At 46.4% G+C, this 14,447-nt stretch overlaps 1 protein-coding gene across 4 annotated transcripts in view; it reads right to left on the reverse strand.

The window, feature by feature from the left end:
* ADGRB2 (adhesion G protein-coupled receptor B2) overlaps positions 1–13,904 on the reverse strand; it is a 682,656-nt gene extending 668,752 nt beyond the window's left edge. For 3 of the 4 annotated variants that reach the window (XM_073551949.1, XM_073551948.1, XM_073551946.1), the window contains exon 1: positions 13,244–13,903. The gene's annotated coding sequence lies outside the window, so the exon portion shown is untranslated. Of the gene's footprint in view, positions 1–13,243 lie in introns of all 4 variants that reach the window. The other variant, XM_073551947.1, reaches the window with a different exon arrangement.
* Positions 13,905–14,447: the final 543 nt, after the last annotated feature.

Here is a 14,447-nt window from a genome sequence, read left to right on the forward strand (position 1 = left end):
TGAAGGATGACGCAGGCCATACTACTGATTACTCCATGGAGCTGTTTTCACATACCATGCCTGGATTATCAAGTGAAATGGTGAATTACCCAGGCCAAGATGAATCTGACATGGAGTGCACTGATGCACAGCCGCTGATGGATGATTCTGCTGGTACATTCACTCAGAGCACTACATTGTCCTCGCAGTGTACAGAGCCAGATTCTGACCCTGATGAGACTCAGGTGCCCCTTCCCGCACACTATACCACCATACACGGTGACACAGAGGAAGGTGCACATGACATAGAAGAGGAGGTGATGGATGACCCAGTTGTTGACCCAGATTGGCATCCATTGGGGGAAGAGGGTGCTGCTTCCAATAGCTCAGATGAGGAGCATCCACAGCAGACATCGACATCGCAACAGCTGTTATCTGGCAGGCCCGGAGCACTCCAAAGACAGGTTCCAAACATCAAAAGAGTTGCTGGACAGCTTGTCCAGAGGGTCAAAAGATCACAGCGTGCTAGGCCGCAAAATGTCTGCCAAAGTAGGAAGAGTGCAGTGTGGCACTTTTTTGAACAAAATCCTCATGATCAGGCCAAGGTTATCTGTAAGAAGTGCGCAAAGACCTTTAGCCGAGGGAAAAATCTGAAAAATTTGAATACCAGTTGCATGCTTAGACATTTAACCAGCATGCACTTGCAAGCATGGACACAACACCAAACCTCAAGTGCCACATGTGCAACTGATCACAACGAAGGTAGTCAGCAACGCTACATTGTTTCCCCCACTGTAAGCCCACCGGTTAGCACAGCAGCAAATGTTGAGGTGTCGTTGCAAGGCCACAGCAGTCAGGGAATCCCACTGTTATATCAACGAAATACTGATTCTAGGCCATCAGAAAGAACACCAACTCCATCACCATCATCAACCCTCTCTCAGTCCGCCCTGTCCACCGCTACTTCCACCATATGCAGCTCTCAAGTCCAGCTCACCCTCCCAGACACTATGAGTAGGTCAAGAAAGTACTCAGTCTCTCATCCGCGTACACTGTGTTTGAACGCCCACATTGCCAAACTAATCTCGTTTGAGATGATGCCCTTTCGGTTGGTGGAAAGCACAGCTTTCCGCGAACTCATGGCCTATGCAGTACCACGCTATGACCTACCCAGTCGCCACTTCTTCTCTTGCAAAGCCATCCCAGCCCTCCACCATCATGTGAAAGACCGCATTGTCCATGCACTCAAGCAGTCAGTGAGCGGAAAGGTGCACCTCACAACTGATGCATGGTCCAGTCGGCATGGCCAGGGCCGTTACGTGTCCATCACTGCGCACTGGGTTAATGTGGTGGATGCAGGGTCCACAGGGGACATCGGTGGTGGGACAGTGCTGCCTAGCCCACGGTATAGGAAACAGTTGGCTGTAGGCGTTCGACCCTCCTCCTCCTCCTCCTCCTCCAGAAGCGAAAGCTCGTCCACAGAGCGCAGTCGTACGAGCACTCCATCTGCAGCTGCCACTGTTGCACACGATGTGTCCCCCTATCGAGCAGCTAGTGGAAAGCATCAGCAGGCTGTGTTGCAGATGATGTGTTTGGGCGACAGACACACCGCCGAGGTGCTGGCCGAGTACTTGAAGCGACAAACTGAGTCATGGCTGGGCAGTGTACATCTTGAGGCAGGCAAGGTAGTTAGTGATAACGGCCGTAATTTTGTGGCAGCCATAGCCCTTTCAAAACTCAGCCACATACCTTGCTTGGCTCACACCTTGAACCTGGTGGTGCAGTGCTTCCTCAAAAATTATCCGGAGTTAACAGCCCTGCTCCAGAAGGTGCGAAGACTGTGCGCGCACATCCGCCGGTCGCCTGTACACTCCGTTCGTATGCAGAAGCTGCAGCGATTGCTCCACCTTCCCAACCACCGCCTCATTATCGGCATTGCAACAAGGTGGAACTCCACCCTGCACATGGTGGAGCGGCTGTGCGAGCAGAGGCAGGCCATAATGCATTTGTGGGAGGATACATGGCCAGGCACTTTGAGAGCAGACATGGAGTTGACAGGCGTGCAGTGGTCGAAGCTGAAAGACCTTTGTAAAGTCCTTCAGTGTTTTGAGGAATGCACACGGCTGGTAAGCGCAGACGACGCCATCCTAAGCATGAGCATCCCACTTATGCGTCTGCTCATGCAAACTTTGATGCACCTTAAGGAGCAGGCGTCTGCAGCCAATGTTGATGAGGAGGAAGAGGAGGAGGGAATCCTTGATGACATTCAGCCATTGTCTGCTCAGGGACCTCTCCTGGACGAGGTGGAGGAAGAAGAGGAGGAGGAGGAGGAGGATGATGGGGATGATTACTTAGGGGAGGAGGATGCATCTCGTGGGGCAAGTGAAAATGTTGGCGTGGCAAGGTCTGGTACAGGGTTTGTGCGTGACTGGAGGGATGTGGATTTGCCAGAAAGTGCTCCTCCACCCAGCACTCGCAGTGCATCATTGACACCGGGAACATTGGCCCACATGTCAGATTATGCCTTGCGGATCCTAAAAAGGGACCCCCGCATTGCCAAAATGATGAACGATGACGACTACTGGTTGGCCAGCATCCTGGATCCACGCTATAAAGGCAAATTACAAAACATCATGCCACAGGAGAACCTTGACCTAATATTGGCTAATAAACAAGCAACTCTGGTAAATCGGTTGCTTGAGGCATTCCCAGCACACAGTAGCGGTGATGGTTCTCACAAGAGCCGTACGGGCCGGGGGCAGCTTGGCAGAGGTGTTCGTGGTGCACACAGCAGAAGTGGCGTTGGAGACAGGGGTTTCATGACAATGTTGTGGACTGATTTTTCAAATACCGCTCACACAACTGGTAATACTGCATCGATGGAAAGTGACAGGAGACAGCAGTTGTCAACTATGGTTACAAACTACTTTTCCTCCCATATCGATGTTCTCCCACACAGGTCATTCCCCTTTGACTATTGGGCCGCTAAACTGGACACCTGGCCTGAATTGGCCCAATATGCCTTACAGGAGCTCGCTTGCCCAGCTGCAAGTGTGCTATCGGAAAGAGTCTTCAGTGCAGCTGGATCAATCCTGACAGAAAAAAGGACCCGTCTGTCAACCCAAAATGTGGATGATCTAACCTTCATTAAAATGAACCATGCATGGGTTTCCAAGGATTTTGTCCCACCTTCCCCTGATGACACATAGGGTGACAGAAAAATGGCTTGCTTTGGTCCACCTCTTCCTGGTACTTCACCTATTTCGCCTTTTACATCAGCTGAAATTCCAACATCAACATATGCCACTTTCTAAAACTCCATAACTGTGCTGCCTCCCCCCCATGGCCGGGGTCACCACCTACCGCACGACACCGTGCGAGTGCCGTTGCCCTGGACAGGTGGGTAGGCCGACTCTTGGGCGCGGGCACTGGCACAGGGTCCCTCATAGTGCAATCAAGTGTCTCTGACGGTGGTGGTGCACACCCGCCGTCAGACACACCGCTGTACTATGAGGGGCCCAGTGCCAGTACCGACGCCCACGAGTGGGCCCCCCTTGCTTGGCCAGGGCCCCAGCATTTGCAATCTTTACCTCTCCCTGCTCCTCCGCTGTGTAATCTGGGCCTTCAAATCCATACTGTGCCTGACACCGTCTGAGCCTGCCTCCTGAGACATATATTTTGAATGTGTACGCTATCCATACATGTTATCCAGGGATACGGTACCCTTTCTAACCTTTGTGCAATGACGTGCAATCCATACTGGGCCTAACACCGTCTGAGCCTGCCTCATGCTGTATAGACATATATTTTGAATGTGTACGCTATCCATACATGTTATCCGGGGATACGGTACCCTTTCTAACCTTTGTGCAATGACGTGCAATCCATACTGGGCCTAACACCGTCTGAGCCTGCCTCATGCTGTATAGACATATATTTTGAATGTGTACGCTATCCATACATGTTATCCGGGGATACGGTACCCTTTCTAACCTTTGTGCAATGACGTGCAATCCATACTGGGCCTAACACCGTCTGAGCCTGCCTCATGCTGTATAGACATATATTTTGAATGTGTACGCTATCCATACATGTTATCCGGGGATACGGTACCCTTTCTAACCTTTGTGCAATGACGTGCAATCCATACTGGGCCTAACACCGTCTGAGCCTGCCTCATGCTGTATAGACATATATTTTGAATGTGTACGCTATCCATACATGTTATCCGGGGATACGGTACCCCTTCTAACCTTTGTGCAATGACGTGCAATCCATACTGGGCCTAACACCGTCTGAGCCTGCCTCATGCTGTATAGACATATATTTTGAATGTGTACGCTATCCATACATGTTATCCGGGGATACGGTACCCTTTCTAACCTTTGTGCAATGACGTGCAATCCATACTGGGCCTAACACCGTCTGAGCCTGCCTCATGCTGTATAGACATATATTTTGAATGTGTACGCTATCCATACATGTTATCCGGGGATACGGTACCCTTTCTAACCTTTGTGCAATGACGTGCAATCCATACTGGGCCTAACACCGTCTGAGCCTGCCTCATGCTGTATAGACATATATTTTGAATGTGTACGCTATCCATACATGTTATCCGGGGATACGGTACCCTTTCTAACCTTTGTGCAATGACGTGCAATCCATACTGGGCCTAACACCGTCTGAGCCTGCCTCATGCTGTATAGACATATATTTTGAATGTGTACGCTATCCATACATGTTATCCGGGGATACGGTACCCTTTCTAACCTTTGTGCAATGACGTGCAATCCATACTGGGCCTAACACCGTCTGAGCCTGCCTCATGCTGTATAGACATATATTTTGAATGTGTACGCTATCCATACATGTTATCCTGGGATACGGTACCCTTTCTAACCTTTGTGCAATGACGTGCAATCCATACTGGGCCTAACACCGTCTGAGCCTGCCTCATGCTGTATAGACATATATTTTGAATGTGTACGCTATCCATACATGTTATCCGGGGATACGGTACCCCTTCTAACCTTTGTGCAATGACGTGCAATCCATACTGGGCCTAACACCGTCTGAGCCTGCCTCATGCTGTATAGACATATATTTTGAATGTGTACGCTATCCATACATGTTATCCGGGGATACGGTACCCTTTCTAACCTTTGTGCAATGACGTGCAATCCATACTGGGCCTAACACCGTCTGAGCCTGCCTCATGCTGTATAGACATATATTTTGAATGTGTACGCTATCCATACATGTTATCCGGGGATACGGTACCCTTTCTAACCTTTGTGCAATGACGTGCAATCCATACTGGGCCTAACACCGTCTGAGCCTGCCTCATGCTGTATAGACATATATTTTGAATGTGTACGCTATCCATACATGTTATCCGGGGATACGGTACCCTTTCTAACCTTTGTGCAATGACGTGCAATCCATACTGGGCCTAACACCGTCTGAGCCTGCCTCATGCTGTATAGACATATATTTTGAATGTGTACGCTATCCATACATGTTATCCAGGGATACGGTACCCTTTCTAACCTTTGTGCAATCACGTGCAATCCATACTGGGCGTGAGAACGGCTGGCGAGCTGTTAAGCAAGCTACAGCACCTGTCCAGACAAGTACAGGGATTCCCTAGTGAGGAGACTTATTTGATTGTTTTCAATGTTGGGACAGCAATTTTTGGGGAGCACTATACTCTGGAGAATGATAGATGGGGCCCACCATACACTGGAACATTCCAAAGGTGGACATCAGACACTGGAGCAGCATTTACAGGGCCCATTATACACTAGAGCATTAGAAATGGGGCCCATTATGTTTGGAGCATTATTTGGGCCCATAAGACAGTGGAGCTTCATCCATGGGGACCAACATATACTGTAGCATTATGTGGAGCTCATCATATACTGTTTCAAACATTATATGGGACCAATGATTTTGTATGGAGAAATAGATGGGCCTCGTCATGAGATGTAAAAAGTGAGGTATTTTTCATTGTACTATACCGCTATTTCTCTGCCGTATCGGAGCATGATGAGTTGTGGTATGTGTTAAAGGGGCGCTCTTTCGCCCAGGGCACATGAAAACCTGCAGCCAGCCCTCCCCCCCCACAAATTTAGCCAAATAACCCCCATTTTTCAGTGCGTAACTTGTATTATGAAGTTAATTAAGGTTGACAAGCTTAAGTAAGAAGAATTGATGCTTTTGGCATTCAAATGGGCACGGTAGGTGTGTTTCCTGTCCTCCTCTCACTGCCGACTTTTATTCCCCATTGACTTACATTGGGTTTCGTGTTTCGGGACGACCCCGACTTTTCCCTATAATCGGACGATCTTGCTCGACCCGACTTTTGGAAAAGTCGGGTTTCACGAAATGAAACGCGACCCTAAAAAACCAAAAGTCGCTCAACTCTAGTTACAATGTGTATGTGTCTTTCACGGACCCATATTCTTGTATTGACACTTTTCATCCATGATACCTGAAAAAACCAACATGTCTCCATGAGTTCTGCACGGACATACAATCCATGAATAAAGACATACATGTGAATAGCCCCATAGATTATAAAAGGTATGTGTTCTGTCCGTGAAAAACACGAAGACAACACGTTCAGTACCTGCAACATAGACATGAGAATGGGCCTAAGGCTGGAGTCACACACAACCATTAAAAAATCGGTCCCATTTTAACGGTACGAAATCGCACAAAGAATTCTTGGCCAGATATCCGTCTGTCATCCCATTTTCCGGCAAGGAACCAATTTTAATCGCATCTAAGCATCAAATTGACATCCAATGCCAATGCCTGATGCCCTATCCTGTAGACCTGGAGAAGTTGTGCGATTTAATCGCAAGTCACATGTTTGGTGCCTTTTCCATGGGTTTTTCTATTGCATCCATAGATTTGCATTGGGGAATCCGATCCGAAAATCGGTGACAATTGCAGCATGCTGCGATTGTCTCGGTCCGAGGATCGGATGCGATAAAAAATCGCATGATGTGAGCTGCCCCATAGAATAACAGGGGTTCGAATGTAATGCGATTTTTTATCGCATTGCATTCGACCGTTTTAATCGCTAGTGTGACTCCGGCCTAAGACTGGTTTCACACGTCCTGAATTTTCCGGTACAGGAAAAAAACAGTACCGGAGATATCAGTGTCAATGTGTCCGTGTGTGAACTATGTGCGGCACATGTGGCAACCGTGTGCCACCCGTGTGCCGCATCAGAACCACACGGACGTCCGCCGGGGGAGTAGTGCTACTGTAAGCCACTGTCCCCCGGTGGCTGGCGATGAAGCCAGCTGTCATCCATTATCCCCTGCTCTGCCGCGATCAGCACAAGCAGAGGAGAATGAATGAATGGAAAACTGACCTGTTGTGACCTCCGGACCATGGGAGAATGCAAGTGATGAGGTCACTGTGTCAGAGCTTGAACTGCCGTGACCTCATCAGAGCAGGGGAGAATGGAAGACAGCCATGTTAAACATCAGCCACCGGGGAACAGTAGCTTACTGTAGCACTACTTCCCCGGCGGCCATCTGTGTACATGTAGGACAGTGTGCACTGTTCTCCGTGTGCAAGTGTGCGGTACATTTCGCGGCCCATGTGTCCAGGTAAAAATGGACATGTCTGCGTGTTTTGCACACGGACACATGGTCCGTGAAAACACGCTGACACGTGCATAGACCCATTCATTTGAATGGGTCTACGTGTGTCAGTGTCTCCGGTATGTGAGAAAACTGTTACCACACATACCGGAGACACTGACGTGTGAAACCGGCCTCAGTGTGTCTTTTTACCTGGACAAAATAAAGAAGTCTAATATGATATCGTATCCTGCAAAAGGACAGACTCTACTGGACAGATGGCCAAACAGAAACCAAAGTTGGAGACTCTGAACTCATTGGCTCCATTAGCAATTCCTTCTGAATCCCATATTTCTGAGTCAAGAACATGGAGACAAAATGTGATGTGAACCTAGCCTAACTCACTATACAAGAACTTTATAAAAATGTGATGCTCTAGCTTTAGTGAAATGTTTTCTCTAAACTTATAGAATATAAATCTGGCATCTGGAATACATTCCAAATTTCCATTTTTTGCTGCTTTTCTTATGCAAATCTTCTACATCTACATGAAACTGTCAACAAGCAATCTAGTGTCTTATTATAGATTAGCCTTCATGTGTGTGTACATGGGGAATGGAACTATTTCTGATGATTATGTAACTTCTATCCTGCAGTAGTCATCTTTTTTTTTCTCTGTAGGCACCATATTTAATTGCCAGTTATTCCTGAGCTCAGCTCCAGCTTGGGTGGAGGCTAGCTGCTTATATGTCTCCTATACATTGTACTTGTATATGTAGAGGAGTTTGAGCACCCGGATCTGCATATCTAACAGAAGCAGTAACAGCACGGGGTCCATAATACAACATTCCAAGCCTATTAAACCCTATTAAAATACATATTCCATGAATAAAATACATTAGTACAAGTCATATATACTGTAAATACCTAGCATCATATTCATGTCATTCATTCATTCATGCTATATACACACTACAGACATCAAATTGCCTCCTAAATTAATCTGACGCCAAAAGCCTAGATTATCTTGTCTACCTTCTTCATATACACACATAGACAGACGCACACTCAAGCCGCAATGTGGCCTTTCCACTGACACCAGCAATGCCACCTGTGATCTCTGAATTCAGTCCTGTATGTACATGGTGGGCCATTTACTGTATATGGATACACCTGGGTGGGCCATTTATAAAGTTGGAATCCAAAATGGCCGACTTCAAAATGGCCACCATGGTCACCACCCATCTTGAAAAGTTTCCCCCCTCCCATATACTAATGTGTCGCAAACAAGAAGTTGATATCACCAACCATTCCAATTTAATTTAGGTGTATCCATACGATGTACAGTACAAAATAATATTGTGGTACCGTGTTAGCCAGAAAAATAGATGTAAATACTTATGTCCCCCCAAAAATTTAGAAAAGTATTCAAGGAGTGATACCTTTATTGGCTAACCAGAGAAATTATATTTGCAAGCTTTCAGGGCTCAGAAGGCCCCTTCATCAGGCTGGATTATTAATCTAGTCTAATGAAGGGGCCTTCTGAGCCCTGAAAGCTTGCAAATATAATTTCTCTGGTTAGTCAATAAAGGTATCACTCCCTGAATACTTCTCAATTTTGTGGGGGACATAAGTATTTACATGTGTATCCACATAAATGGCCGACCCAGGTCTAACCTTATAAATGGCCCACCCTGTATTTCCACCCATGAGACCTAATTCACTCAAGCAGGTGGCACTTTCAGGTTGGCGCTAAACTTATAATAAGAAGAGGTTCTCCTAACCTCTTGATATAGTCTTATTTTTCTTACCACATACTTTGGACACTGCTTGGCTCTGCTGGCAACCAACTAGGTGCGTATTGGAGAAGCAGGTGTGGAAAGAAAAGTCCAAAAATTACTTTGCCTTGCACATCACACGTGAACCAGCTAGTTTGGGATGAACAAGGAATTCTGGCAATGAAGCGAAAAAATAATGCAAACGAAAAAGATTAAAAAAAAAAAAATTGTCAAAGAGAAGTCCTGCACCTGCCACTTCAACCAAGAAGAACCTTGTTGATAGCTGTTCAAAAAAATGAATCAGCGCCATGATGTGCCAGAAGTTCTCCATGAGCAGAAGTTCTCCATCAGATCTATCCGAGCTACAGTAGCTTCTCAAAGCAAGCTCAGCAGTACTGACGGTCATAAATCTGAGCATGATGGGGGAGTTAGTAAAATGAGTCCAGGTTCACATTAATAAATGCACCAGATGCAAATGGCCAAGAAGGAGCTGGTCCAAGGAGTTTATAGGTGTTGTATGGAAATTAGGAGGAGATTAATGAAGCCAGCACATCACACACTTATGATGTTTACAGAAGCTATAAACATGTCTGAATTTAATGGGCACGGACTTCGATTCCAGATAGCTCTTCCTGTACACTACACTAACTGCAAATAACTTTTTTTTTTTTTGCACCTTAGGTTACTGATATGAATATACAATAAACACATGAAAAAAATATGCAAACCAAGTATATACTGTATCTTTCAGTCCGTATTGTTCTTGGGTCAATGGGGAAAAGACACGTATTTAGTAGTCAGAGCACTATGTATCCTGTTTGGGCCATTCTGGTTCTCTTCTTTCTCCTGAAAAAGAATGGAACCACCAGCTGAATAGATTTGGACTAGCTACTGCGTGGAAAGAGGCATTGTGTATCCTATTAAAACTAAATACGGTAAATAGTTTGCAGTTCTTCATGAAGTTATGGCAGGACAATGCACAAAAACCCCTTTAAAGGGAATTTGTCAGCAGGTTTCTGCTATGTAATCTGAGTGTGTGACAATGTATGGGCCTGGACCATGATTCCAGCGATGTATCACTTAGCAGGCTGTGTTTTTCTGTTTCAATACAGTGTTTTATCAGCAGGAGATTACAGGACAGCTGGCCTCATGCCTCCTAGTCCAGCCAGTAGTACTGATTAGCAGTCTTCTGTTGCTGCAGATTGTACACAGAAAGCTGCCAATCTGTGGTATGGACGAGGTTACACAAAGTTCTGTCCCTACATCATGCTGCTGTCAGATTACATAGCAAGACCCTTCTGACAGCTTCCCTTTAATTAATATGACAGCAGCTCCTAATGCAGCTGATTTCCTGTTGGTTGCTCATTTCCCTGCAGTGGCCACTACAGGGGACATGTAGTATTACATGTGATCATGGAATAATCACGAGAATGGTCCTCAGGGCTGGAGGGGCTTCTGCTTTGATTCTAAGTGGGGTCCCTACACAATCTGGTGATTAGACAACCCCTATGCTGACATCAAAGTGTCTCTGTGTAAACGCCATACATCTTGTAGCATGTTGCATTTTACAGCACAATTGTTATTAGAATACTATAAGACTTTTGTCAGTACATTAAATGTCACCATAAAAGGCCTGCAATGGAAGACAATTAGCCTCCTGTGGCCTAATCGTAATCATTCATTCTTCACAGTAAAACAAAAAAAATTACGTTTCCTTCATCTGTAGCAATTACGTGGAAGTTTCCTTGGCAGAATAGAAGTAGAGCTAGATGTCTGTCCCTGACATACAGTTTTACTTATGTGGTTGAAAGACCTTGGATGGCTAAAAGCTCCCATTAATTAACTGTGCTAGTGGGACCTGCTGCACATTACCAGCCACTAAGTAGAAAAATGTCCAAACCATTTGTTCATACCAAGCTCCAGGAGTCAGGGACATGGCCTCACCGCTACTGCCAGAATCACCACGCCACAAGCCCGACCATTCTCACCAGCATCGCACAGAAGGAACAAGGCAAGATAAGCCCATCAGCCACCGGCAGCCTCCTACATGGATACACCGGCATGTGAGGGGTCAGGGAAAGAGCTACGGGATGGAGGGAGCAAGGAGACATAGATATGGGATAGAGAGATAGAGAGATAGATAGATAGATAGATAGATAGATAGATAGATAGATAGATAGATAGATAGATATGGGATAGATAGATAGATAGATAGATAGATAGATAGATATGGGATAGATAGATAGATAGATAGATAGATATGGGATAGATAGAGGAAAGAGATAGATAGATAGATAGATAGATAGATAGATAGATAGATATGGGATAGAGAGATTATAGATAGATAGATATGGGATAGATAGATAGATAGATAGAGGAAAGAGATAGATAGATAGATGGATAGATAGATAGATAGATAGATAGATAGATAGATAGATAGATAGATAGATAGATATGGGATAGATAATAGATAGAGGAAAGAGATAGATAGATAGATAGATAGAGGAAAGAGATAGATAGATAGATAGATAGATAGATAGATAGATAGATAGATAGATAGATATGGGAAAGAGATAGATAGATAAATAGATAGATAATTAGATAGATAGATAAGGGATAGATAGATAGATAGATAGATATGGGAAAGAGATAGATAGATAGATAAATAATTAGATAGATAGATAGATATGGGATAGATAGATAGATAGATAGATATGGGATAGATAGATAGATAGATGGATGGATGGATAGATAGATAGATATGGGATGGATAGATAGACTGAGATAGATGAATAAACTGCTAGATATGTAGACAGATAATGTAGATCAGTTTCTTGACACGGGATGAACAGCCAGATAGACTGATATGAGTGACATGAACATGATATAAATATAAATTTATAGACGGATACATAGATCAATAGGTACGAAAATAGGTACATAGATACGACAAAGGAAAACAATGACTATATTGAGATATGAGATACATGATAGATAGATAGATAGATAGATAGATAGATGATAGATAGATATGGGATAGATAGATAGATAGATAGATATGAGATAGATAGATATGGGATAGATAGATAGATAGATAGATAGATAGATAGATAGATAGATAGATATGGGAGAGCTAGATAGATGATAGATAGATAGATAGATAGATAGATAGATAGATAGATAATGTGATAGATAGATATGGGATAGATAGATAGATAGATAGATATGGGATAGATAGATAGATGATAGATAGATAGATAGATAGATAGATAGATAGATAGATAGATAATGTGATAGACATGGGATTGCTAGGCAGACATTGGATGAATAGATGAGCATTACACATGAGACAGAGAGATACCCAGCTAATAATGGGTAGACGGCTGGCGAGGAGGGACAGGAGGGCACCCCGGCCACTGGCAGCCCCTGTAGCCCACTCGCCACGTCTCCAGGGGATGGCTGTGAGGCAGTAAGTTTGGCTTCTGGCGGTCTCTAGCAGAGAACAATCCGTGCATTCTCCGCACTTTCCATGGAGACACGGCTGTAGGTGACAGGACCGGAGCCGCCCCGCTCCCCCAGCCCCGCGCTGCATACATATGTGCTGGCAGCAGTGCGGTGATGGCCGGGGGACCATTCCCACAGTGAGGGACTTGTGAGCTGCCCACATCGCCCCAGGCTCGGCCACGACCTGACCTGACACGTGACAGCGCCTGAGCCCGGCTCCCATCCACCTCACATCCCGGGAGCGCTGAGGGGAGCAGGGCGCTTACCCCCCCGAGCCGCGCTCAGCACCGGTGACACCGTCGTGACTGAGCTCCACTGCAGAGATGACGAGCCACACTGCCCGCTCCCAGGGTGCCCGCAGGCGGGGGCTTCTCCTACCTGGTCGCTGTTAGCAGTACTTTCTAGAGGGGGAGGCTTTATCCTGCCGCCTGGGATGTCCCATGATCCGGGGTGTCTTCCCGTGCTCTGCTCTGTCACATCTCCACGGATAAGTTTATTCCTGTGGCTGGTGCAGGTGTCGCGAGTGGATCTCTACTACCGCATAGAGCTAGTGCCCCGTGTGTACCGGGCTCAGTGGCTCGTCTCCTCCATCTCCCGGCTCTGGCGCCCTCCTCCTCCTCCGCTCTCTCCTCTCTCTCGCTGCTCCCCCTCTCCTCTCACTGCCTCCTCCTTAACTCCGAGCTGCTCTCCATCCCTCACACACTTCCAGCTCCGGCTTTTCTCGCTTTTGCTCCACTCCGTGCTCTGTGTCGGGCAATGCCAGGTGCGGGAGGTCGGGCACCGACACTCCGGGATTCCGGTGCAGGCTGCGGTGCGTCCAGCCAGTGCTGCTGTGCCCAAGGTGTCTGCGTGTCGCTGCCTGATGGATGGCAGTGGCCGGTCCCCGGGTCTGATGGCTGAGCCCTGAGATAGAGAAGGCCCTGTGTGCCCGGCTCTGGCAGCTGTGCCCTGTGTGTACCAGGCTCAGTGTATCTTCTCCTCCATCTCCCGGCTCTGTATCCCTCCTCCTCCTCCGCGCTCTCCTCTCTATCTCTGCTCCCCCTCTCCTCTCGGTGCCTCCTCCTTAACTCCGTGCATCTTGCCATCCTTCACTCACGTCCATCTCTTTGGGGTTTTTCTCATTTCCTTCTGTCCACTGTGCCTTTCCCATTCCTGATGGCATTATGTGGCAGCCCATGCCCCTTCTTCCCCCCCAGTAAGGCCCCTGACCCTTACTGGTCCCAGTAAGGGGGATCTGGTGTCTTCACAGCAGGGGGGTAACAAGTTGGCACCACTGTATTGAAGATGGCAGACCTGCCTCACCATCACTGAGTGTTGGGGATGTCGGTAGACAGCGGAAACGTTTCTGTCCATTTATGATGTATGCAGCGGACAACAGACATCACAACAGCAATGATTCAGGATCCTCTTAAACCAAAGAATGAGAAAATACATTAAAACTTGACTTTTATGAACAAAATTTAAGGCCACATTCACACATTCAGTATTTGGTCAGTATTTTACCTCAGTATTCGTGAGTCAAAACCAGGAGTGGAACAATCAGAGGAAAAGTCTAATAGAAACACGTCACCACTTCTGGATT

The sequence above is a fragment of the Dendrobates tinctorius genome, unplaced genomic scaffold (genome assembly GCF_039654945.1).
Source record: "Dendrobates tinctorius isolate UK_male_01 unplaced genomic scaffold, ASM3965494v1 ptg000183l, whole genome shotgun sequence".
Lineage (NCBI taxonomy): Eukaryota > Metazoa > Chordata > Amphibia > Anura > Dendrobatidae > Dendrobates > Dendrobates tinctorius.